This window comes from Lepidochelys kempii, chromosome 6, assembly GCF_965140265.1.
Source record: "Lepidochelys kempii isolate rLepKem1 chromosome 6, rLepKem1.hap2, whole genome shotgun sequence".
NCBI lineage: Eukaryota > Metazoa > Chordata > Testudines > Cheloniidae > Lepidochelys > Lepidochelys kempii.
This window is the reverse complement of record NC_133261.1, coordinates 23,032,910-23,060,371: the sequence shown is the minus strand read 5'-3', so window position 1 is coordinate 23,060,371 and position 27,462 is coordinate 23,032,910. Positions and strand designations below refer to the sequence as shown.

The following is a 27,462-nucleotide window of genomic DNA, read 5'->3' as shown; positions in this document are numbered from 1 at the left end:
TTTAGGGCGGGGTAGGAGGTTGAGGCAAATCGTCTGGCTGCTGGTTTCACACAGCCAGACACCAGGGCGGTTAGAAGAGGACAGGAGGGTGCGGTGCGCATCAGAGAAGCTTTGAAAACCAGTTTCATTACTGGCCAGGCTATGGTGTGAAAGTTTGTTTCTCCATGATGAAACCCACCGTCCCTTGGTTCAGTCTACTTCCCTGTAAGCTAACCACCCTCCCCTCCTCCCTTCGATCACCACTTGCAGAGGCAATAAAATCATTGTTGCTTTACATTCATGCATTCTTTATTCATTCATCACACAAATAGGGGGATAACTACCAAAGTAGCCCAGGAGGGGTGGTGGAGGAGAGAAGGACAAGGCCACACAGCACTTTAAAAGTTTAAAACTTATTGAATGCCAGTCTTCTGTTGCTTGGGCAATCCTCTGGGGTGGAGTGGCTGGGTGGCCAGAGGCCCCCCCACCGCGTTCTTGGGCATCTGGGTGAGGAGACTATGGAACTTGGGGAGGAGGGCGGTTGGTTACACAGGGGCTGTAGCGGCGGTCTGTGCTCCTGCTGCCTTTCCTGCAGCTCAACCATACGCTGGAGCATATTGGTTTGATCCTCCAGCAGCCTCAGCATTGAATCCTGCCTCCTCTCATCATGCTGCCGCCACATTTGAGCTTCAGCCCTCTCTTCAGCCCGCCACTTACTCTGTTCAGCCCACCACCTCTCCTCCCGGTCATATTGTGCTTTCCTGCACTCGGACATCATCTGCGCTATGTCAGTGTGGGAGGACACCATGAGCTCAGAGAACATTTCATCACGAGTGCGTTTTTTTTGCCTTCTAATCTTCACTAACCTCTGCGAAGGAGAAGATCCTGTGATCATTGAAACACATGCAGCTGATGGAGAAAAAAAAAGAGGCAGTGGTATTTTAAAAGACATTTTCTAGAACAATGGCTACACTCTTTCACGGTAAACCTTGCTGTTAACATTATATGCACAGCATATGTGCTTTCGTTCCAAGGTCGCATTTCACCCCCCCCCCCCCGGCTAACAGCGGGAAACATTTCTGTTCAGCCACAGGCAAACAGCCCAGCAGGAACAGGCACCACTGCATGTCCCCTTAAGAAAAGCATCCTATTTCAACCAGGTGACCATGAATGATATCACTCTTCTGAGGATAACACAGAGAGATAAAGAACGGAAGTTGTTTGAATGCCAGCAAACATACACTGCAATGCTTTGTTCTACAATGATTCCCAAGTACGTGCTACTGGCCTGGTGTGGTAAACTGTCCTACCATGGCGGGTGGAATAAGGCTGCCCTCCCCAGAAACCTTTTGAAAGGCTTTGGGAGTACATCCAGGAGAGCCGCAAATGCCAGGGCAAATTAATCCTTTCGCATGCTTGCTTTTAAAATACTATACATGGTTTAAAAGGTACACTCACTAGAGGTTCCTTCTCCACCTGGTGGGTCCAGGAGGCAGCCTTGGGTGGGTCTGGGGGGGGACTGCCTCCAGGTCCAGGGTGAGAAACAGTTCCTGGCTGTTGGGAAAACCGGTTTCTCCGCTTGCTTGCTGTGAGCTATCATCTTCCTTGTCCCCAAAACCTGCTTCTGTGTTGCCTCCATCTCCATTGAGGGAGTCAAACAACACGGCTGGGGTAGTGGTGGCTGAACCCCCTAAAATGGCATGCAGCTCATCATAGAAACGGCATGTTTGGGGCTCTGACCCGGAGCGGCTGTTTCCCTCTCTGGTTTTCTGGTAGGCTTGCCTCAGCTCCTTAAGTTTCACGCAGCATTGCTTCGTGTCCCTGTTATGGCCTCTGTCCTTCATGCCCTGGTAGATTTTGACAAATGTTTTGGCATTTCGAAAACTGGAACGGAGTTCTGATAGCACAGATTCCTCTCCCCATACAGCGATCAGATCCCATACCTCCCATTCGGTCCATGCTGGAGCTCTTTTGCAATTCTGGGACTCCATCATGGTCACCTCTGCTGATGAGCTCTGCATGGTCACCTCTGCCGATGAACTCTGGCCAGCGTGGCAAGCTGCAGGTGACCATGCAAACAGGAAATTGAAATTCAAAACTTTGCGGGCCTTTTCCTGTCTACCTGGCCAGTGCATCCAAGTTGAGAGCGCTGTCCAGAGTGGTCAAAATAGAGCATTCTGGGATAGCTTCCGGAGGCCAATACCATCTAATTGCATCCACAGTACCTCAAATTCAACCCAGCAAGGCCGATTTAAGCGCTAATCCACTTGTCAGAGGTGGATTAAGGAAATTGATTTTAAGAGCCCTTTAAGTAAAAAAAAAAAAAAAAAGGGCTTCATCGTGTGGACGGGTGCAGGTTTACATCAATTTAACGCTAAATTCAACCTAAACTCCTAGCGTAGACCAGGGCTAAGTTTTAATGACAGGTTTCAGAGTAGTAGCCGTGTTAGTCTGTATTCGCAAAAAGAAAAAGGAGGACTTGTGGCACCTTAGAGACTAACCAATTTATTTGAGCATAAGCTTTCGTGAGCTACAGCTCACTTCATCAGATGCATTCAGTGGAAAATACAGTGGGGAGATTTATATACATAGAGAACATGAAACAATGGGTGTTACCATACACACTGTAACGAAAGTGATCACTTAAGTTGAGCTATTACCAGCAGGACAGCGGGGTGGGGGAGGGAACCTTTTGTAGTGATAATCAAGGTGGGCCATTTCCAGCAGTTGACAAGAACATCTGAGAAACAGCAGGGGGTTCCTCATTGCTCTGCTATTTTTTTCCTGTAAATCTTTGCATCATTCGTTTGGTTCCAGTGAAGCCATTCTATACCAGTCTGCCTCACAGTAGCTGTGGAGCCTCACTCCTGCCAGGGGGTAAGCAGTTACTATCTCCCATAGCACCCCCTGGCATCAGGGCATGGCACTGCAGAGGTCTGCACCCCTAGAACCCCTGTTCATTTTCACTAGGGCTTTGAGATGGCCTGAGTCTGTCCACAACTCAGCTCTCCTTGGCTAAGTCCCACCTGATCTAGACCCCTTCCCAGGTGAGAAAGGTACAAATGAAAGTCCCAAAACAAGAGGCTGGGGCTATTCCTCAGCTTGTCCTTCACATTCCATCCTCAGCCCCACCCTGAACACACAATAGCCCTTACATCAGACTTGCATGCCCCTTCCTCGGAGCTGGTAGGGGAATAGGCCCAACCTCAGCTCCAGGTCAGGGACCTTGTATTAAGCAGTTAGGCCTACTCATTCAGATACACAGCTGTTTCCCTGGGCCACTTTCTGCCCCTAAGCCCCTTTGTGCTGCTTCCTCAGAGCCTGAACTTAACACAGCCTCTCCCCTAACTCCTCCCACCATCTCTGGAATATCAACCCCCCTGGAGCACCCCCTCTCTGTCTTTCCAGCGCTCACCACAGGGTACAACTCCATCCTGGTGATCTCCCTACAACCTCACCGCATTCTCCCTCTTCATGTAGTCTGTCCTGACCCTTTCACAGCTGGGATCACTAATTATAATTAAGCTGCCAAATCAGAACCAGCTGGGGGATAGCTGCTAGGCCACAGGCCAGGGTGAGTCTGACTCCCTTTAAAGGGACAAGGTGGGTAAGGACATATCTTTGATTGGACCCACTTCTGCTCGTGAGAGAAACAAGAAGAGCTCTGGGTGGCTTGAAAGCTTGTCTCACCAGCAAAAGTGGGTCCAATCAAAGATATGACCTCACCTACCTTGTTGCTCTAATATCCTGGGACTGACATGGCTACACCAACACTCCCCTTAAAAGAGTCAGCCAGCATGGTAAAAGAGGGCAGAAAGGACAGTCCTGGGGAACCCCTGTTCATTGTAGGCCCAATCCAAAGCCCACTGAAATCTATGGAAAGATTCCCATGGAAGTGTTGCCTGCTTTTATGATTTTATCACAAGTCTCATGACATTTTTTGTTTTTCCTTAAAGCCCCAGCTTCTGGAGTCACATGATTATGGGAGAATGCCAGCTTTAATATTTTTTTTTTTTAAAAAGTAAGTTTCTAGCCTTCGTGGTTGCAGAGGAAAGCTTGGAAATCTGACCAAAGTGCACCCTAAACACGAAAAAAACCTCCCCAATTTTTTATTTAAAGTCAAGATTGGGCAGGGGATTGACTCATGGTTTTTTTAAGGCGAGGGGTTGGTAACACTGCACTGACTTCAACAGGTCAGTTGAACACTGCACTGACTTCAGCTCCTTAAAATACTGGCTCCATCTGCCAAGGCATTTTAAGCAGTATCACAAAATGAAGCCCTCCTATGAAAAAAACAAGGGTGTTTCAGAAGACTGAGGCAGCTGTACAAAATTATTCTTGTGAGAGAGGCAAAGAAAACCTCATTCATTTCCCATCCTCATCTTGGTAAAGGAAAGGCAGATTGATTCTGTGCCTGGACTGGTAAATTCTGGGCAATTATACAAGACTGGGCTAAGGGAATTCCAAATATGTGATACTCTCCTTTCACAAGAGTGTGTCAAAGCAGGAAGGGGGATAGAGTTCAGGGTTTGTAGATTTTCAGGGCCATTGGGGACATTCTCAAAAGGTGCCTAGAGATGTAGGGGCACAAGTCAGATTGCCTTTCAGTGAGACTGGTGTTCCTAAATCTCTTAGGCACTTTGGAAAAGTCCACTCCATATCCTCCCCCTTTTCCCCCTGCCAGTGGACCTGAAGAGGCATGGGGCAGAGGTGGCTTTCCACTGTCCTTCGGCTCCATCCAAGGCCCTGATTCTAGGGGTAGCCAGGGGCCTGGTTCTCAGTGTTGCTCTAACTAAGGCCATCTGGAAGGGCTATTTCCCCTGGTATTGCCATAGAACAATGTGCTTTAGCCACACGCGCTCCAGCCCCAGCAAACCCCCTCTGTTGCAGTGGGACTGGAGGGGGAGTCAGGATCAGGTAGCACAGAACTAATTAGTCTGGTCTCAGAGCATTCAGGGATTCCCCTAGGCACTGGGAATTCCGGTTTCCTGGTTAGGGCAGTTCCCAGAGTGCAAAAACATCAGATTTGAGGGCTTGGGATCTGGTCCTAAACATTTTGCAGGGAGAATCTCTCTTCCAAAACAATTTTCCAGGAGTTTGGTCCCTTCATCCTGCACCTCTCTTTGCAATGGTCATTTCTCTGGCTTAGGTTTTATTGCCACATAAGATCTCCTCTGCCAGGAAAGTGCAAACAAGAAGACTCAGAAGGATTGGTTGAGGGTCCATGACATTAGGAGCATGGAGTATCGTAACAGGAAGCTAGCAGTGTTGTAGAGCCACAGGCAGGGTTTAAGGCCAGAAGGGCCCACCAGATCGTCCACTCTGACCTCCTGTATATCAATCACCTAGTACCTGCACACTAAACCCAACAACCGGAATTAGCCAATGTTACCAACACTCCCAATGGCCAGGAAGCAATTTTAGCTCCTGCTTGAACAAGTGTGGCAAGACACTCTCCTACTGGTTGCCTTCCCCACTTCCCTGCCTCCTGGGGAAGAGCAGTCAGTCAGAATTGCTGCGGGGGGCAGGCAGTACTCCCCCCATATATCCCCTTCCCAAAAAACTCCATCCTCTGAAGTGATGAGAAGGAGCAGCCAGTACTACCTTCACATGATGGGGGCGGGGGGGGGGGGGGGGAAGCAGACAGATCCCCACAGCTCAGAGTGGCTCTGCTCCCCCCTCCCCTCCTGTGAAGTGAGTCATCTCCTCTGCTCTTCCACCCTCCCCTCCCCATCCCTGCAACACCTGGGTAGGGGGAAGCGAAGGACTCCTGAGGGGCTCTCCCAGGTCTGGGAATGGGGCAGGGGGGAATGTAAGAGGAGCAGAGATGCTCTGGGGGTAGAACTGATGTGAGGGTTTGGGGAGTATAATTAATTGCTGGGATGGGTAGATGTGGGGCACAGGCGTAATCAGAATTTGGGGGTTTGGGAAGAAGCTGGAAGCACCACAGTATTTCACACAGACGTGTGTTTTGGTCTCAGCTGGGTCTCCCAGCAAGAGCTCCTGCAGTACGGCCAAAGTCCCGAATTCATAGAGTACAGTGAGCGCTGGCAACACTCAGACACACTGGTGGAAGGGAGTTCAAAACTCAGAAGACAGACTCCCCAAAAAAACACAAGGGGCTGACTTGTGATTTTTGAACTTTTGGAGTTGGCAATATTGAAACAGTCACATGGACTACACAGAGATGGTCGTCTCTCCCCGCTGAGGCCATTCAGAAGTGCAAGGGATTCCCCTTGTTACGGCCTTAACCTAAACACAAATAAAGAAACTGTGGAAGTGGTTTCTACCAGGGCCAGAGTCTGAACAGAGAGAAGCACTTCACAGGAGACTAAATATAAAAATACCTCACTCCATCCATTTCAGGAGTTCTGATGGTTTAACCAAAACAACAACCTGAGCAACGGTCTCTGTAAAGCAGGAAGAAGGAAAACAGTGGCCAGTCAGTAAACTTCCAAACCAGCCAACAAACTGCCAGTTGAATTGGCCAAGAAGCAAAGTGCCAGCACCTTGTCCATGCTATTGCTCCCAGAAGGACTAGCGCTGTTACTGCTGAACTCCAGGTAGCCCTGATGGGAATTTTCTTTCTAAAATTCCTTGGTGTAAACAAGGTGAGAGGTGTAGGCAGGGCTGTAGCAATGTTTGCTGAGCGGGGTTTGCACAGTGAAAAAAAATAACCATGTGTGAGCGGGGGAATTTGTGTGTGTGGCAAATGAGTGCATGGAGTCCTGCCTCCCTGCTATGTCTGAATGACAGCAGATGCCTTCAGCATTTCTGAGACTCTCCATGCGCCCTGGATCTTGCATCATGGGGCAGTCCAGGCTGTGTGTGACGCAAACCCCCGGGCACAGAGAGAACAGCTGAACTGCTTCTGCTGCCATTCAGACAAGCTGTTGGAGGGGATTGATCCTATTTATTTGCTGCCAGGGAACAGAGCTGCAGACAAAACAGGTCCACATTGTAACTGGGAGGTTTTCTGTGATCTGTTTTTGGAAGTCTACTTATGAGCTCACTTCACTGAAGCCGGGGCAAGGAGGTATAAGTTACACCAGCTGGGCCACCTAGGTTCCATGTGGAGGGTGGACACCATTTGTTGACAAGGGTGTCACTCCACCTGTCCCAAACTGGAGTTTCCACTAGGTAGGGGCACCGTTAATATTGGCTCCATAGCCGCCACAGCTGGTTGGGCTACACTGAATCAGTGCTTACCCTGGCTGCAGCCCTCCTCAGCGAGCACTGCCCCCTCTTTGGGCTACACAGGTCTCATAGGTTTCAGAGTAACAGCCGTGTTAGTCTGTATTCGCAAAAAGAAAAGGAGTACTTGTGGCACCTTAGAGACTAACCAATTTATTTGAGCATGAGCTTTCGTGAGCTACAGCTCACTTCATCGGCTGCATGCCGTGGAAACTGCAGCAGACTTTATTTATACACAGAGAATATGAAAAAATACCTCCTCCCACCCCACTGTCCTGCTGGTAATAGCTTATCTAAAGTGATCATCAGGTGGGCCATTTCCAGCACAAATCCAGGTTTTCTCACCCTCCACCCCCCCACACAAATTCACTCTCCTGCTGGTGATAGCCCATCCAAAGTGACAACTCTTTACACAATGTGCATGATAATAAAGTTGGGCCATTTCCTGCACAAATCCAGGTTCTCTCACCCCCTCAGCCCCCTCCCAAAAACCACACACACAAACTCACTATCCTGCTGGTAATAGCTCATCCAAAGTGACCATTCTCCCTACAATGTGCATAATTAAGGTGGGCCATTTCCAGCACAAATCCAGGTTTTCTCACATCCCCCCACCCCCATACACACACACAAACTCACTCTCCTGCTGGTAATAGCTCATCCAAACTGACCACTCTCCAAGTTTAAATCCAAGTTAAACCAGAACATCTGGGGGGGGGGGGTAGGAAAAAACAAGAGGAAACAGGCTTCCTTGCATAATGACTTAGCCACTCCCAGTCTCTATTTAAGCCTAAATTAATAGTATCCAATTTGCAAATGAATTCCAATTCAGCAGTTTCTCGCTGGAGTCTGGATTTGAAGTTTTTTTGTTTTAAGATAGCGACCTTCATGTCTGTGATTGCGTGACCAGAGAGATTGAAGTGTTCTTCGACTGGTTTATGAATGTTATAATTCTTGACATCCGATTTGTGTCCATTTATTCTTTTACGTAGAGACTGTCCAGTTTGACCAATGTACATGGCAGAGGGGCATTGCTGGCACATGATGGCATATATCACATTGGTGGATGTGCAGGTGAACGAGCCTCTGATAGTGTGGCTGATGTTATTAGGCCCTGTGATGGTGTCCCCTGAATAGATATGTGGGCACAATTGGCAACGGGCTTTGTTGCAAGGATAAGTTCCTGGGTTAGTGGTTCTGTTGTGTGGTATGTGGTTGTTGGTGAGTATTTGCTTCAGGTTGCGGGGCTGTCTGTAGGCAAGGACTGGCCTGTCTCCCAAGATTTGTGAGAGTGTTAGGTCATCCTTTAGGATAGGTTGTAGATCCTTAATAATGCGTTGGAGGGGTTTTAGTTGGGGGCTGAAGGTGACGGCTAGTGGCGTTCTGTTATTTTCTTTGTTAGGCCTGTCCTGTAGTAGGTAACTTCTGGCTCTATCAATCTGTTTCTTTACTTCAGCAGGTGGGTATTGTAGTTGTAAGAAAGCTTGACAGAGATCTTGTAGGTGTTTGTCTCTGTCTGAGGGGTTGGAGCAAATGCGGTTGTATCGCAGAGCTTGGCTGTAGACGATGGATCGTGTGGTGTGGTCAGGGTGAAAGCTAGAGGCATGCAGGTAGGAATAGCGGTCAGTAGGTTTCCGGTATAGGGTGGTGTTTATGAGGTCTCATAGGCTCCCCTGGTAGAGACGATACAGCCACTTACTACCACTGCAGTCTCCCTTCTGGCAGACCTTCCATCTCAGGGACCCAGTTAATGCCAGCTTTCCGGAGAGCACACCAGCCCTTTAAAATACAGAGGGATGTATTGCTGCCAAGACATTCTCGGTCTCATTTGCTTACACCTGGTGGAGTCAGGTGTACTTGGCACAGTCTCTCCTGAGTTTCAGGCAGCATTTCAGAGACAGTGAGCTAGCCAAACACTTCAGTGCCCATCCGCAGCCAGGGGGAATGGAGTGTAGCTCAGAAGGTGACCCCTCAAGCATGGCATTAGACTGGTAAGTACCCATGGAAACTGAAACACAATGCCGTAGTTATATCTGTGCCTCAGAGGAAGCTTGAAACTGAAAAGGGGGAAGCCCCAAAACAGGAGAGTGAGAACTCGGAGAGTTACTTTTAAAACTGAAGCATAGTGCTGAACAGTGGGTACTCCCCGCCCCCAACGTACCAGTGCCATGTTGGTACGGGTTCCTGGGCAGAAAGAACTCTGCCACACTCTCTTTCATGATAAGAATAGCTACACAAGGTCACAGCCCTGATCATCTCTCCCAAAGGTTCTGGCTTTGCTCTAAGAGCTAATTCCTCACATGGCACAAGACAGCATAGCTCCTCTGGATCTAGCCCCCTGGGCACAGCAGAGATGGGCCCAAACCACAACATTCAGATTTGGATGCAAATCCTCCAGGCTGTGGGGCTGTTTGGATCTGAGAGGGTGGGTTGTGTTGGCCCCGTTTCTAGTGCATATTTTGTTGTCATGATGAAGAAGTGGTGAGAGACACTCTCCTAAAGGAGAAGCTATTTCCTCCAACTATTGGAAGCTGTAAGAGAAACATCCCTATCCCCAGACAAAAACCAGGAAGAAAAACTGTATAAATTCAGGGAGAAGAAGAGTACAGGTGGCAAAAGTGGCCTTGTTCCCCCATTGCAATACTATTGAAGTTGACGGGAATCACTCATATCCTGCTGCAGAAGAATCAGGACCAGAGCTGGGCAGGCATTTTGACAATTTTTTTTTTTTTTTTTGGTGATGATGGGAGGGGTGTGTGGAAGATGACAATTTGTCAAAAACAAAACTTTTCATGGGAACATCTCCATTTTGGTGAAGCTCTCTCAGAACCAGGGTGGAATTTTAAGAGCGAGGAACTCCAGAATAACCAACAGCCTGCCAATTAGGGCACTCACCAGGGATGTGAGAGACCCAGCTTCAAGTCCCTGCTCCAAATCAGGCACAAAACGGAGTTCTTTTTTTCCACCCAGCCATAATTGGGACCCAGAAATGGAGAGCAATGCAAAAGTCAACAGTGCATTTCACTTCATTACCACCACCACAAAACCGGGAAATAGCTACTTGGAGCCAGATCGTCATCGGGCATGAATGGGCGTAGCTCCAGCCACCGCATGTATTTACACAAGATGAGGATTGAGTGTCTCTTCAGAGTAGAGCAGTCAAGCAGGAGGGCAAGCTAGACTAGGACTCAGAAGACCTGGACTCTGTTCTTGGCTCTACCCTGAGAGGTAGATGTTATCATCATCATCAGGCCCTCCAGGTACTGACTTTACTAGTACCTAAGCACCTTGCCATATCAATAAAGTGACTCAAGTTTAAAGCTATGCACCTTATTACTGAGACGACACCCAGCACTCATTTAATTTCCTCTCCCCTTCCTGTCACTCCTTATGGTTTACTCTTGTGAGCAGCATTAACACAGAGGGGTAATTGAAACTAGCCTGATCAGAGATAAAATGCAGAAGTAAATATCCTTAAGAAACAGCAGATAAAGAAGAATTGAGTCAGGATAAGAGGTTATTGCAGATCAGAAACACTAAAAAACACAGAGAAGCGGAGTGTTAGCCTGAAGTCTCACACAGCAGAAGAGTCAGGCATCAAGCCTAGTCCTCATGAGGCCTGGGCCAGCGCCCTGAACCACTGGACTACATTACCGCTATAGCCCACCAGAAAAGGACTCAAAACCCTCAATCTTCTGATCAAAAGCGTGGTGTATTGAAAACGGTACTAAAATTGTGATCAGTCACTTGAAATTTCAGGGGTTTTCCTGGTCCTTCTTGTAGCCTAGGGGGCTCTGTAGGGAAGCGTGCGATCTAGGCCCAACAGCAGGGAGTCTGCATACAGACAGCCTCGAGTCAGGTCGGGTGAGGTGTGCCTCTTTTAGGGAGCAGCCTGTTTTCTCTGTTTTAGGGTTCTTGTGTGTCATCATTCTGATTCTCAGAAAAAGTATGGTTACATTGCAACTTTCCAGCAAGATTATTTTTATTTAACTTCTTTTGTGTGCCATGAACATAACAAATCCAAGTGAGTTATGCAGTAGGTTATGTTGTCATTTCATGTATTTCTCTCTCCTCACAAGCCCCATCCTCTTCCAAAGTCCCTGCTGCTACAACTTTGGCCATGCAGCCCCAAAGGAAGAAGCCGATCAAACATCTGTTCTCCAAATCAGGAAAAACTTGCCCTAGAAGAGTTGTGTCTGAAGGCTTGCCTATCTTGTGACCACATCAACTGGACCTGCTGAAACGTCTACCATTTTGCAACACGTTAAAGATTTTAAATAAATAGCAAGTCAAAAGCGGTCAACATTTTCATTTCCAGTTTATTTTGGAAGTTTCATATGCTCCCTTGTACAGTTTTGGGGATGGAAGAAGGGGTCTAGAGGCATTTCCTGAAGGTAGAACAGCATTTAAAGTGCTTTTGCCTTATCACAAGCCATACCACCTTGGAATGAGCTCTCACTGCCAGATCCCATGATATCTGTTGATCCTCCAGCCCTCATGAATAGTTTAATGGGAAACCTCTAAGGAAAATCCAGTGTGCGGCAGCAAGTGGCCTTAGCGGAGTGAGCAGGTGCTGGGCTGCTGGAGCTGCCATCTTTCAGATGAGATATAGTAACCCTTCGCTCAGATGGAGCCGGCAGCAACCAGGGCTGGGTTCAGTATCTCAGGGTTCCTTTTTAACAATGCAACACAGAACTGGCTTGAGTCCCCACCCAATAACCTGGGAAAATTACACATCACCCCGGGCGCCTCTGTGAGGCAATACTTCCCCACTCGCAAGCACAGAGTCTGAGTGCAGAAAAGAAACTTTTAATGAAAGGAGGGAAGTCGATTAATTAGAAAAATGCCACAAGCAGGATTCCTAATCATAAAACTGTGAATAGGACACTCACCCCAGAGTGCGTGGGGCAGTGCTTTCTGCCTCATGTTCTTGAGTTCTACAACCAAAATTTCCTTTTTTGTGCCCCTCTCTGCTCACTCACCATACTCCACTCACGGGGTTGCCCTTGGTCGGCGAGGACCCAGGGTTCAGAGGTGGACCTGTGGGAGTTCACCTTCCACCTAGGGAAGAAGGCACCTTGCTTGCTCTGCCATCTGAACACTTCCTCCGCTGGCCGCCCTGCCAGCCGCTCATTCTGCTCCTCTGGTCACTTTCTGCCACCTGCCTTTCTGCTGTGACCTCTGCAGCTCAGTCTCTTGAGGGTCCACCCACCCAGCTCTTAGTGATTTTCAGCTCTGAGGCTGGGCAGAGAAGCTGTCCCACCACAAGTGTCTGTCAGCTCTTTTAAGCATTTAAAATAACAAAAGGCTCCTAATGGAGCAGATTTAGCTCTGTCTTTGACCAGAGGGGAGAATCCTGGCTGGGACACCTGTCCCCATCCCTCTCTGCTTTCACAGGGGTCTGGCATGAGGTCCTTTCAGCTGAGGGTGACCCCCTCATTTGGGCAGGGAAGCACAGTTCTGCTCCCTTTTACTCAGACAAAGACAACAACATTGAGAACAACATTTCACTACCCCTGCATTCAGATTTTATTAAGATGATGTTTAAAAAAAGTGAACTGTACAGAGTTTAAGTGTAGAAGTTTCTGGTTATCAGGGAGTAACGTACAGATTATCAAGGGGTGCAAAGTTTGGTTTAAGATCAGATGGCATAAGGAATACATAATCTGCAATATCCCCAATTGGGGGTAAAAGGTTAACAGGTCAAAGTACATACCCTCATATCTCAATGTCTGTTGTTCATATGATGGCTATGTTCAGGTGTGGAGTATAATGAGTGGATACGATGAGGAGGATGGATTGACCCTCATTTGGGGAGATTTAACATTCAGTGAGTTTATGGTTCCAGTTCATGTGGTCCAACGGAAAAAGTATCTCAGTCCCTTTCTCAGAGTCGATGCACGATGTCGCTCCGGCTCACACCTCCTCAACATAAAAAGCAAATACAGTACAGTACTGTGTTAAATGTAAACTACTAAATATAGATAGATAAGATCAAGGGGAAGCAGCATTTTTCTTCTGCACAGTCAAGTTTCAAAGCTGTATTAAGTCAATGTTCAGTTGTAAGATTTTGAAAGAACCACCATCATGTTTTGTTCAGAGTTACGAACATTTCAGAGTTCTAAACAACCTCTATTCCCGAGATGTGCGAAACTCTTCAGGTTCTACTGTACATACAAACTGAATAGGAAGCAGTAGGGACCGCCTCGTCCGGTAGGGGCCTCGGCCTCATAAATTGCTGCAGATGCCAGGATAGTTGGGGACATGACTAACAAATCCTATGGAACGGGTATCAGCAATGCAGGCAGCTTCTAAATCCTCACACCAGATGGAAGTTAACCCACTCCACCTGGAAGGTCATTGTTTGAAATGGTTCTCATAGGAATTAATCAGATTCAGGTTACAGGAGAATGAGCCATTCTTTCATGGCCAATTAAACTTTGCTTTGGCATTTTGTCAGCCTGCCTTCATGTACATTCCATACAATAGGTCCTAGCTAAGGAGCAAGTATACACAACCTCCCTGCCTCAAAGGTGCCAGTGGGGATGTTGTCATGGGAATATGCCCTCAAATCTAGTGCTTTAAAAATAGCAATGAGCAACCCTACAAAGGCGTTCAAACTTCAGATCATAAAAATAAATGGCACTTATTTAGCCTTTGTATTACAGCAGCATCTAGAAACCACAAAACAGATCAGGGCCCTGTTACGCTAGGTGCTCTAAATCTCTTCTCGGAAGAGTTTACATTCTACATAGACCAGACAAAGGCAGTATTAGCCCCATTGTATGGGCTGGGAACGTCAACATCTTTCGACCACAAAGCACTTTACAAACACTAATAATTTAACCTCAAAACATCTATTTGAGGTAACTAAGTATTTATGATCCACATTTTACAGGAGAAACCAGTGTAGAGAGACCTTAAGTGACTTGCCCACGGTCTCAAATAGTCTGTAGCAAAACAAAGAAAATCACCCAGATCTCTTAACTCCCAGGTCTGTGGTATTAACTTCTAGACTGTTCTTTCTTTCAGGCTAACTTCTTTGCTCTAGTAATATCAGACTGCAAAGCTCAGTGGACGAGGCTTTCTAATGAGATATCCAGTGCTTTCTAGTTCGGACCAAAATATCACAAGGACAGAGTCTTACTTCTGCTGCCCACTGTAAACTAGAAAGTGCAAGGAAGAGTTGAAGTAAAAAAAAAAAAAACCCACAGGTTTCTAAGACTCCAAGAGTGTTTGGTTTTGATTTGCGTTTTAGGCGATGGCTGAGGGTCAGTTCTCATTTATACGATGATTCCTCCAGCCCTCGTCCTGACGTTCCAGGCAACACAAACAACATTCAGCACAACCTAATGCTCTGGTTCCAATTCAGAGTCCCCTCTACCATCATTCTCAGTGTGTTGAGCCTTAGTGTAAGAGACTTCATTTCTACACGGACAAGTTGCTTAGGAGTTAGACCTATCCCTGTAACCTAAGGTTTGAAAGGCCATAAGTGACAGAGCCCATGCACAGGTCAACATAACTCCCTCCTTGCCTATAACACATTTCTCCCCTCCCCCTCCTCCCCCCACCAGCAGGTACTCCTGATCAATAAACACAGTCACCGCCTCCCCGCACCCATCAGGCGGCTACATCTTGCTTCCCACCCTGTTTGGGTGGCACGGTCAGCTCGGGTGAGCTTTCATCCTCTCTGGCAGTAGTTGGAGCTGAGGTAGTGTTTGCCAAACCGGAATGTGCAGTTTGGGTATTCAGTCTATACCACTACTGGCCCTCAGGAGGAGGCGCTGGGATGTTAGAACTAGGTATTGGGTGTTAGGAGGGAAATGAGAGGAGCTGAGCCCATCTACCCCACCCTCCCCCACTACAGTGGCCAGCACAGAGGGTGGCGCTATTACTGCCAGCATTTTCCTAAGGAATGCAGGAGAGTGAAAGAATGTGGTGATTTAATAGTTTATAATGCAGGCAAGACTGAATGGAATTTCATGGGACAAAGAAAAGGCACCTCTCTAGCCTCAGGGTGTGTGTCCTGCTGAGTTTCAATTGCTGTGTAGCGGGGCGGTTACTCCGCTCCTGAATTACTAAGTTTTATCTCTTTTCCAAAACACTATTTTAATCATCATGATTACTGTACAAAAGCATCCAATCCCTTTTTTGAATCTGCTAAACTCTTGGACTCACTGATGTCTTGTGGCAATGAGTTCTGCAAGCTAATTCCGTTTCCCAAGCAGTTGTCTCTTTTCAATAAACTAATTTTTTGGCTTTGAAAACATTCTTTATTGCATTAAATAAAAAACTATAGTCCAGAAAAGCAACAGGCACTGCAAGTCAGTGCATCATACGTAGCAAACACAGATGCCTACTAACATTGGAACAATTGTACTTCACTCCCGTGCAGGGCACCAAACATTACTGGTGGCTTTCAGCATCTAATTGCTCCCTCAAGGCATCCCTAATCCTTATAGCCCCGTGCTGGGCCCCTCTAATAGCCCTGCTCTCTGGCTGTTCAAATTCAGCCTCCAGGTGTTGAACCTCCATGGTCCATGCCTGAGTAAAGCTTTCACCCTTCCCCTCCCAAATGTTATGGAGGGTACAGCACGCGGCTATAACCAGGTCCAGCTTCCCATACAGACAGCGCCAGCGGCCCTTTAAATGGCCAAAAGCACACTCAACAGTCATTCTGCACCAACTCAGCCTGTTGAGCCACTCCTTGCTGCTGTCAAGGCTCCCTGTGTAGGGTTTCATGAGCCACGGCATTAAAGGGTAAGTGGGGTCTCCATGGATCACAATGGGCATTTCAACTTCCCCTACAGTGATCTTCTGGTCTGGGAAGAAAGTCCCGGCTTGCAGCTTCCTGAACAGGCCTGCGTTCTGAAAGATGCATGCATCATGCCCCTTTCCAGACCAGCCTGCATTAATGTCCATGAAATGCTCACAGTAATCCACAAGCGGCTGGAGAACCATAGAGAAATACCCCTTCCAATTTATGTACTAGGTGGTCTGGTGCCAGAATTAGAATATGCGTCCCATCTATTGCCCCTCCACAGTTAGGGAAACCCATTTGTGCAAAGCCAGCCACAATGTCATGCACGTTGCCCAGAGTCATGGTTCTTCTGAACAGGATGCGATTAATGACCCTGCAAATTTGCATCAACACAATTCCAGCGGTCGACTTTCCCACTCCAAACTGATTAGCGACCAATCAGTAGCTGTCTGGAGTAGCCAGCTTCCAGACTGCAATAGCCACCCACTTCTCCACTGGCAGGGCAGCTCTTAATCTCGTGTCCTTGCACCGCAGGGTGGGGGCGAGCTCCTCACACAGTCCCATGAAAGTGTCTTTCCTCATCCGAAAGTTCTGCAGCCACTGCTAGTCGTCCCAGACTTGCATGACGATGTGATCGCACCACTCAGTGCTGGTTTCCTGAGCCCAAAAGTGGCGTTCCACAGCGGTGAGCATGTCCGTGAATGCCACAAGCAATCTCGTGTCGTATGCGTTATGTGAGTTGACATCATCATCAGACTCGTCACTGTCACTTTGTAGCTTAAGGAGTAACTCGACTGCCATTCATGACGTGATGGCGCGACCCATCAGAATATTCCTCACAAGTTCAGGATCCATTCCCGCAGACCAAAAGAGAAGACAGTAATTAACAGTACCAAAACCGTTGAAAGATGGCGCCAAATGTGGACGGAAGCACAGGGGTGGCTGGGTGGTGAAGTGATGCATCACGGGGCATTGGGACAGGACCCAGAATGCCCTGCACCCCACCCCACCCCCTTTCCGCAAGGGACAGCACCAGAATGGGAAGAGGTGCTCTGTGGGATAGCTGCCCATAATGCACCGCTCCCAGTGCCGCTGCAAGTGCCGCAAATGTGGCCACGCCACTGCGCTTGTAGCTGACAGTGTGAACACACGGCAGCGCTTTCCCTGCTGCGGTCTCCGAGGGCTGGTTTAACTCACAGCGCTCTACAGCTGCACGTGTAGCCACGCCCTTAGATTCAAAAAGTGATCTTGGGCATACAAAGGTTGGAGACCACTGTCTTATATTATCCAGAGTCCATTGTCTCAAGAGTCAGGAAGACTTCCTGAGGGTGCAGACTCGGCCCCCAGCTATGCTCACTAAGCTGTTTCCTCCGCCACTTGTTAGCTTGATTGCTTTGTTTACTTTAGACGTAACTGTACTTCCAATGTCTCTGGCCTCACCTTGCTCAATTTACTGGAGACACGGGCAAACAGGTGAAACAAATTTCTTTTGTCTACGACAAGCTTGTTTATCCGCTCTCCTCAGATCGCTTGGTCTGAACGTATTTTAGGAATATATTTTCGGCAAACTTACATCATTCTTTCCACACTAACCACACATACCTCACACAATAACATTAATGACTAGGGCCGGTGTTTTCTGGAAGTTGTCGCTATTGTCGTGTTGTTGTTTTTTCCTGAAATCACCTTTCATTTCTGGAATCGCCAATCAGAGGCGATGCACGGTGGGGGCACACAGGGTCAAGAGACAGCCACCCCCCAGATTTCTGCCAGGAAACATCCGCCTCCTCCCAACAGTGCAGAGCAGAGGCTTGGGGCTGACTGGTGCTGAGACTCGCCGCCAACTTCCCTCCTCACACAGGCCTGGGCTCAACAAAACTGCAACAGAACTTCCCCTGGGCAAGCAGGGCATTTGGCAGGGGGGCGCTGGACTCCCTCGGCCACACTGCTGAGCAGACGGTGCTTGCACCTGCTCTTGGCAACATCCACAGCACCTTTGACCCGCTCACCTACCCTGCACACAGCTGGCCTGGCTCTAGCCCTTAGTGACCAGAATCTGTCCCCTGCACAGCTGGCTCCTGCCTGCTCCCCCAGCACACAGCTGGCTGTAGGCACACTGCTCACATCTCGCTCCTGCACACAGCTGGACCTTGCCCCAGCTGCCTGCAGGCTCAGTGTTGTTCCCCCACAGCTAGAGCCCCTCCCTGATCCTCCTGCATGCCGATTCCTTCTGATTTTCCACCTTGTGCTTTGGCCCTTCAAAGCTGTTTACTACCAATGCCTAAAACGGTTAAGGCTTAGGCTAGAGTTAAAGAATTCGGCAAACATGTGCTCCATGTGGGTGGAGGGAAGTTATATGGTACAATCTGCAGCAAAGTTCTTGGCCGTGTTCAAAAGGACTGTATAGTCGGCGACATGGAAGGCCCACGTCATTTTGCAGAAATGGAAAAAAGAAAACAAAGGGCAGAGAGCAGCGATGTGACAGCAGCAAAGCAACGGCTCACAATTACTGGTGTGTTTGCACGACAACATGAAAATCGGAAATACAGGGGGAAAATAGTACATGTATATATTGTATTATTATAATGCCTATCCGAAATAGACAGCTTTAAAATCTGAAATTACTCTGTTTTCATTGCCAGAAAAGACTGGCCCTATTAATGACCAGTATGTCACCAGTTTTTATATGATACCTTACAAGACACCTTCTGGATACATTTTAGGACAACAGTGTGTTAGGGGTGGTGAGTGTGTCAGGCCTCACATGAGAGAAGTATAGTGGGCCCCCTGTCAGTTGGCACTGAGGGGCTCTGCGGGTTGCAGTGAGCAAGAGAGATTCAGAGCACTTAGTCGCAGGGAAATCTAAACAGATCCCAGCCTGTGGCTGTTTACCTGCCAATCACTGACCATTGAGAACTACAGAATGTAGCAGAATTCCACCTGCGCCTGGAGCTGCACCATCTCGTGCTGTGATCACATCTGATGTCATAAGCTAAACAGGGACACGTCTATCCAATATTTGACTATGAAACTGCAAAGAAAAGCCCAAGATGCTGCAAGTGGTGCACTGGTGCCCTATCGGGTGAGCTACACCTTGTGAGTTTGGGCACTGACTCAGACATTTTCCTGGAGCATTTGGCATTTCTATATTTTAAAACAAACAAAAAACACAAACATTCCTTATACAGGCTTTCCCCTCAACTCATTCAACAGAAAGTTATTTTTGTAAACAGCTACCATCCAGGACAGCTATTACACCTCTTAAGAGGAATGCCACAAAAAACGCACCAAGCTGATCCTGGTATATAGGAATGTACCATATATATCAAGTTGAGCCTTTCTGCACTTTCTTACATCTAACAATGAGGTTGTCACTAGATCGCGAAAGATCCAACACTTTTCATAGCAGCCCTGGCAGTTTCCCCAAATTCCAGTTGCCTAGACGAAATTCCCCACTGGTTTCAATTGAATACAGTATTTACTTCCTGTCTTGAATTGTTGTGCGGTTTAGCTAGGAGCTGTGGAAAGTATGAACCCACTTTAGGTCTAGCCAGCCTCTGCAAAGTCTCATCCTTGATGACTCTTGGAATGGACACTGGCCTCTATTTATTGTTGTGGTCCAGTCTCTTTACACTAGCTAGGGTGATTCAAAGGGGATGCACACTATGAAGGTCCCTCAGGGAGCTGCAGAACCAGGCTTCATTCTAGAGTGGGTCCAGGGCAGGGGCCACAGGAGGAGGAAAGGGCCAGTGCTGCATCCTGGCTATTCTGCACCCTCGGGAAGCCCACAGGGGCCACTGAAGCAGGGTTGCGCCGGTCCCTACAGCCTCTGAATAAGGAACGTGCAGTTGGCCTCCACTATCTCTGTGCCAGTATAGAGCTGAATCTGGCTCTGAGGAATGATTCACTCTGCCCAAGCTGTTTGCACCTGATTGTTAGACGTAGACCAATAAGCATAAATTATAATTATGGGCTTGGTATCTGTTTGGTGTCTGGCTGGAAATACCCAAATTGCCTGGAAGTACTGGTTCAAATCCAACAGGGTGAACACAGCCCTCCATCTGCCTGAGGCAGATCAAATCCAATTCCACACAGTTTTCTCTGAGGAGATTTTGGATGGCCATTAAGGATCCCATGACAATTCGGGGGAGAGTAGAGATTTTAATCTGGCAGCCTCGGGCAAGCATCCACTGGCACTGTTGTGTGGTGTCACTCTGGTAGGCTGCTGCCTTTCCTCCCCAGAGCCAGCACCATTATGGTGGCAGACAGCAATGCCTGCATATATATAGTTTGCAAAATACTTTAAGATCCTTCTGATGAAAGGTGCTCCATAAACAGACACAGACATATAGGACCATTAGGTTAGAACCTTTTCCTGCTTCTATTTGTCCATGTCAAGAGGCCTTTAAGCAGTTTCAGCTGTGGGGTAGGAGGAGTCACTTTTTGAATCTACCTGCATGAATCACAGGGAATTTTCATATTTTCCCAGGAGCCCTTACCCTGGAATTCTCTGCATTTCCTTATTTGGGAATAGGATATTCTTTATCTCAACCTATCTTCCAGACTCATTCAAAGAGATGACTATTTCACTGATACTGGCTGCTGGCCAGGACAGCTGTTATGTGTCTGGTTTTTTTTGGAGGAATGCCACAACTGCACTAGGTAAAAAGAATCTTTGTATGCAATATGGATGTGTGTGTCATATTCAAGAAAATAGAGCCCTTCTCCGCTTGCTCTTACGGTAGTGGTTGTTTAAAAGTAGCTGGATGCAGTATGAAGGGCTGTGGGTGGGCCCTCAGTGGAAGAGGGCCTTCCACCCCAAGTGTGGACATGTAATTCACCCCTGTGCAGAGAACCTACACCACCAGGCCTGTGTGCCACTAAACTCCTGCTCAAACCCTCTGTATTCAAACTTCAAAACACACTGGCTGCTCACTAATGGGCCAAGCTAGAACTCAAAACGCTCAAAATACAGGGACATTCACTGTCAGCTCTGATTCTTGACCCATACTTTGCCTCACCAGCCATTTTCTAGGCAAGCTTCTGATTAACTCCTGACAAGCCCAAACACCATCTGAGATATCCACCGTCCTTTCAGCAGCACACCAAGGCTGATTCCAAAATAGGATTTAAAGCCTGATTAAGAGTCAAAAAGTCATCTCTGAAATATACATTAGAGGCTCCATAAATCATCTCTCTCTGGCTTCCAGATCAAGATTGCTCCCCAGCTGGCTGGCTGAGTTGGCTATAAGCCTGCATGATACTGCTGGAGCAGGGTCAGAACTTGGCCTCAGTATTTTCTGAATCAGTAGGAACATCCTTTTGTCTCAATTGCTCGCCACTTTCCTCCACCATCCTTCAGTGGCAGGTTTCCCTCCATTTTTCTGTGCTGCACCCTGCCTCTCATAGTAGAGGGCACAGGTGCCAACTTTCCGCTGTGCTGGGAGGGGTGCTCGACCCCTGGCTCTGCCCCTAGATTTAAGTGTAGGCCAGCCTAAGCCAGACCAGCCAGAGGCACGCTGGAGAACCAAGAGAGAATTACCGTAAACCAGCTGCAGTCTGTAGGGCTTGTAGAGCTTCCTCTTTCTAGTACACTCATTCCCTCTGCCTATCATGGGGGAAATTACCAATATCTCTGCACATTTTGATTGGTCTTTGAATGGAAGGAAACCCTGGTCAGCAAGTTGTTTTTATTTTTTGCCATACCCTTGACTGAACATATTGTAGTTTGTGGTCAGCACCACAGGCCAGATTTCCCTTCCTGGCTTCGAAAGAGCTTCCTGTCCTTGTGCCTCATCACGGCTATCAGATCCATGCTCGCTGTGGGTGGGACACCTGCTTGAATCATCTCTGCCAAGTATCAGCCAAAACCTCAGGCAAGAAACTTGGGTCCGCAGAGCTTTCAGGCACAATGTAGCTGCACCATACACGTTGCTTTCACAAAATTAGGCAGCAGTTTCCTTCTGAATGAGATTCCACCCTCTTCCCCTACTCAGAATTTCCAACGATTAAAAAAAAAAAAAAAAAGCACCTCTCTCATGGAAGGAAAACCCCACTTCCTTACCTCTCAATATCGAGAGGGGACATAAGTTGACTGACCAAGTACATTGGGCATAACATCTCCTCCATCCTCTGTTGATGACAGCATCTAGCACAGTGACTGTCTTCTGTGGCTGGCAGCATGTCACACATTGACAGTTCTATGGGCCAATCCAACTCATCTATAAATGTGAGTCTAAGATTTTCGTGGGAGTTGGATCCAGCCCTACATGCATAGCACATAAAACAGACCTGGAAAGATTATCATTATTTTGGAGAGGTGGGAGATCAGTTAAGTCTCAGCATAAGAAAAGCCCAAAGACAGGATCCCATTACACAGGTTCCCCCATCTCTCTTTCCATTGCCCCAGTAAAGATTCATACCATGTCTGGGGCTCAGTCAATGTGATAGGTAGGAATAAAGTGGGGGTTGCGTTTTAGTGCAATCATTCCTGCTGGCTGCCTGCTTTATCAGCACTGTCCCCTTAGTCTTTGTTCACTAGCTGCCTGCCCACTATGAGAGAAAGGCCTAACCAAAGCGGTGTTCCAGGGCTGTATCTAGACATCATTAGCTCTGGGGTGTCTGTTGCCAGGGTTTTGTTCAGTCCTTAGAGATGTGGGCCATCTGGGGCACACAGAACCAGATGTCACCAGAGTTCAGAATATTTGGGTCAAGGATTTTGATTCAGACCAACCTCTAGATTGGATAGTCATTTCCCTCCCCCATCCTTCAAGAGTTAGGTCAGAATTCAATTTGCAGAGGGCAGTGCAGAGAAATGCCCAGCTCTAAGCTCAGCTGTTGGCCATTCACACAGGGCTAGTTGCCAAATTTATGGAAAAACTAGCTGAAGCACTTAAAACCCTGAAAAGTTCAGTAGCAAGAGTTGGCCTGAAAATTAATTGGGAGAAAAACCAAAAATCTTCTGGTTGTCCATTTTGAACACGCTGCAGGCTGTGTCATCTTAGTGACAGTCACCCAGTCGACAGTGTCTGTGATTTCACCTACCTTGGCCCTTCTGTTGAAAAGATGGCCAACTTTAAGAAAGAACTTGAAGTTGGACACCATTCCAATGAAGCATCTCCGAATGATCAAAAACGAATGGTATGAATTCAAGTTGAACAGAGAGATCCATTTTCAAACTACACAGGTCCACCCCTCTAAGGTAATATTGGTATCTGCTCCAAATGCCTACCAGCACACCTGAGAAAATCATCTTCGACTTTGACCTTATGAATGCAGCATGGAAGAGACCCTCCTGGAAGACCCAAAACACGATGACTGGATGGCATCAGACTTCTTTCCCGTACAGGCCTCATACCCTGTAACACGTTTGATTGGGCACAGGACAGGACAGGACATCATGGAGGTCCTTAACACATTCAGTGACCCCTATGCTGTCCAAGTGACAGCATGAAAACTAACCTAACCAGCGAATAGCTCATTTACAACCACACTGCAGCCAGTTACCCACAGTTCCATCACAGGGCCATTTCAGACAATGCTGCTATGCCTGTAGCCACAGGGCCACACCACCTTCTTCTCCCAGGTCATCTCTACTTTACCACAGACCTGGATGGGGTATGAAGAGCTCCTTCCTCAGCCCACTCATGTTTAAGAGGCAGCCTCCATACAGTGTTCCCTCGCCTCCCTCCAAAAACACCATTTGGAACATATTTCCTCCTGCCTCATGGGACTAACCCCACGTAACAGGCTTGGCAGAGGAGTTTGGGAGAAGAGTGTGGTTTTTCGGGGGGTGGAAGGCAGAATTCACATAGTGTATCTAGTGCCCATAAGGGAAGGGCTTTTAAGGTAGTAGCCTGTGGTGGGAAGGGGCAGGGTTTCAGATTTACCTGAACCCATTCTGATCACTCGAGCCTGCCTGCATGACACATCACTAGGCTCTGAAGCAAATACTGGCCATGATGGTCTGTGGAGTGTGCTCCTCAAACATGGAGGGACAGTCCTGAGACAGGAGACCTTCGCTCCCCAGTCATGCAGATAGACCTTCCATTGAGAAGTGCTGTGGAGGACATTTGTTCTGAAGTCTAGGGAAGAGGGAAGTCGTTGGTTCATGCTAAGCGAAAAAGCATCCTATGCTGCAGGTGATCTAGGACTGGATCGTCCAAGGCGCCCAGCCTTGGCCTATTCTGGCTCCAGTTAAAGTCAAAGTCAATAGCAGCAGATGTAGGCCAAGAGGAGTGTTTGAATAGACGCTGTTTTAGATGCAGAGATACTGGCAGTGAGTGTCTGGAGCATCCCTGGATAGGTACAGAGTACCAGGGGCACTCGTGCCACTTGAAGCATGGAAAGTTAGTTGTCAGCAGCATGGTGCATGTATACTCCTAACAGTCTGAAAGGGAGCCTGGCCTGAAGCTGATGCTTTGTAACACCATAGCAGACAGTCTGAGGTGATGGTGAGTTGCTCCCTCAGCCTGAGGCTCAGTATCTCTTCTTCTTGGAAGGTTATCAGGCATGGGAATTTTCTGTTCCTTGGAGCACACATTGAAACAAAGTTACACATGTGGGGTTTGATCCAAAAGTCACTCAATAGGAATTTTTGAATGGGTTATGGATCACATCCTTCGCATAGCCTTTACACGTGATCCGATTTCCCCCTAGAATTTTTCCATGAAGCTCAGTTTACCACAAGACCAGCGAATTGTGCTTTGATGCAGATGTCTAAGCAATTTGTTGCTGTCTATACTGGATCAGCAGAAGTAGAGAATTTAACTTCAGCAATTTCAGGATCAGTTTGCTTTTGATATCAAAAGTCCTTTATGACCCTAACAGAAGGCATTTATAATAAGGCACTCAGTAAGCCTCAGCCTGAGCTACTGATTTAAGTTAGGATACCTGCCTACCTAATACAAAGCAGAGACACATAGGGTTGCCAACCCTCCAGGATTGGCCTGGAGTCTCCAGGAATTAAGATTAATCTTTAATTAAAGATTATATCACGTGATGAAATCTCCAAGAATACATCCAACAAATATTGGCAACTCTAGAGACACATGCACAAATATATATAAAAAGATGAGATTTTCAAAACGACTTTGGGAAGTAGTCCCCAAACGTTTTTGGTCTTGCCACCCCAGGGAGCTGGAGGCCTTGGCCAGGGGTGGGGGGCCAGGGGCTGGAGCTGGGTCATGCTCCCTCCCTGCCCCCTTTGGGGGCAGGCCCAGGCTGCGTTCCCCACCCCGATTGTTCCACCGTGTCCCCCTATGGGGGCATACCCCACAGTTTGGGGACCACTGACGTAGTGGATTCAGCCATGAAATTCCTATTTTAAGGGGAGTTTTATGGTTAAATCTCCTGGCAGTTGGCTTTGAAAATCTCAAGCAACACATACAGAATGCAGCAGAACAATTTTACTGGCACTCGTTCAGGAAGTTCACTCATGGCTTTGCCACTCGTGACTAATCCAGGTATCCCACACTAAAGCTGCAAGAACCTTAGAACACAATGAAGACTGAGAAAGCTAGAAAAGCACGTTGACAAAATGGCCAGTGTTTTCCAGGTGGGAGAAGCAGTGATGTGAAATGATAACAGAATCCTGGTGCACTTCAGTTTAGACTAGGGAATATAATCCAAGTATTTTAAATCCTTGAAATTCAAGGGTTGCAGCATCAGATCCAGAGACAGCCAGCTCTCAAGAATGCATACATCTCTGTCCAGGTGATTAAGGGGACATGGACTCCTGTCTGCTAGATGCTGAAATGAGACCATTCAACTCACTTCATATAAAATAGTTAACACCCTATAGCCATCTGGTCACAACAGCTCTCAGCCCTACCAGCCTGTACTAGAGGAGAGTCAAATTTCAATAGTGTAGCAGTAGCCTATCTTCCTGACTTTCAGATCACCAGCACTGTAGCATTTAATCCTTCAGGACTGTGTCTCATTTATCCATAGATTAAATGGAGGACAGGTGTGAGAAGGTAAATTTAAACCCGCAATGGGAGACAGTATGAAAGTAAGAAGTCTAATGATTGGAGAATGGGATTCAAGAGATGTAGGTTCTACTTCAAAATGCCACTGATTTCCTGTGCGGTACTCAAGTCACATAGCCTCTATGTGCCTCAGTTTCCTCATCTATAGCACACAACGAATATCTCCAACTTTTGTGAAGTGCTTTAAGATCCTCTGATGATGACTCCTCGGTCGGTGCAGAGTGCTATAAGAAGCATGGACTATATAAATAACTGATCATTAAAATAGACTGCTGTCCCCCAATTCTTCTAACCCGTTTCAGCACATCAGACGACGTGACCACTGACCACAAAAAATAGCAGAGGAAGCAGACTGAAAAACTGGTAACCCCCTGTACGAAATAGCTGCAAGTCATTGCATACAGTATGAAAGCCAGCCATGCCCTAAGGGAATGGAGTAGCTTCACTGCAGTTTCACTGTATTCTTACTCACGTGTGAAGCAGTGGAAGGGGAAAGTGGCTGAAGGGCAAACTGAGCGAATGCGGCAGCCAAGGTCCCATAGACCGGCTAGTTAATGAGAAGCAGGAGCAGAGACAGGATGCTAAGCTGGCTACCTGCACCATAACAAATGCACAAGAGCCGTGGTCCCCTCACTTAAAGGGGGAGATCATCACTGATGCTCAGAGGGACAGATTCACGCCTGGGCTAGAACTATTCAGGGAGAGAGACAAGGGCCATATGCCTCCCCTACCCAGGATCTCTTGGGGCTGGCTCAGCCCCTGGCACAGGGTAGGGCAGGTGTAAGTTGCACTCCTCTTGCCCAGGGGAGAAGAATCGCCAAGGCATAGGAACAGCCCAGCCAGGCTGCCCTCCTGTTCTGGTCCACCCTACTCAGAGTTGCGGGCAGAGGCAGCTTAGATTCCTTTGTGCCAGTTAAGATGGTGCTAAGGAACCATATGGCAACAATCAATCAAGCCCAGAAACACGTTACTCCACAACAGCAAAAAGAAGATAAATAAATAAAAGTAAAGTTTCAGAACCTAGCTGAGGAAGATTGACATATAAAGCAGATTTTAAAAGTGGTATTGACACAATCAGAAAGATGTAGCTAGAAGCTGGCAGGTTTGGGGATTTTTTTAGCTATGTAAACATAGAAATTAGAGAAAGGACTGACCTAGTAGATCAACTAGTCCGTTCCTCAGGGCCAGGGCAGATTAATCCCTATGGTATGTTCTAAAGAGCTTTGTCCTGTAAGTGCCATTCCTTGAGGTCTCTATACAACATTTTCCTTGGGAGACCAGTCACCAGCCTGGAGCAGGGAGACGACGTTGCTGAGGCACCAGGGAGACTCCATGCTGTACTAGATTAATTCAAAATAAATCATAAGAGGGGTTCTGAGTTTATCATACCTGGGCCTGATGCCCATGTGTTTTTAGAAGTGGAAAAATAAGATCCCAGCAAGCCATCTGGCAAACAGATACAGCCATGCCAGAAATTCAAGAGTTCAAGAAAACGCCCTTAAGTGTATACACAGGCATCTGTTCAAATCCCCATCTCTT

The 27,462-nt window shown here is 47.5% G+C and overlaps 1 long non-coding RNA gene across 1 annotated transcript; it reads right to left on the bottom strand.

The window, feature by feature from the left end:
• Window positions 1-370: 370 nt before the first annotated feature.
• LOC140913816 (uncharacterized) lies at window positions 371-27,256 on the bottom strand. Its single transcript, XR_012159666.1, has 3 exons — window positions 27,078-27,256; window positions 12,890-13,095; window positions 371-888 (listed from the first exon to the last, which is right to left on the bottom strand). It is a non-coding gene; the product is annotated as an uncharacterized lncRNA (long non-coding RNA).
• Between the last annotated feature and the right edge of the window lie 206 nt (window positions 27,257-27,462).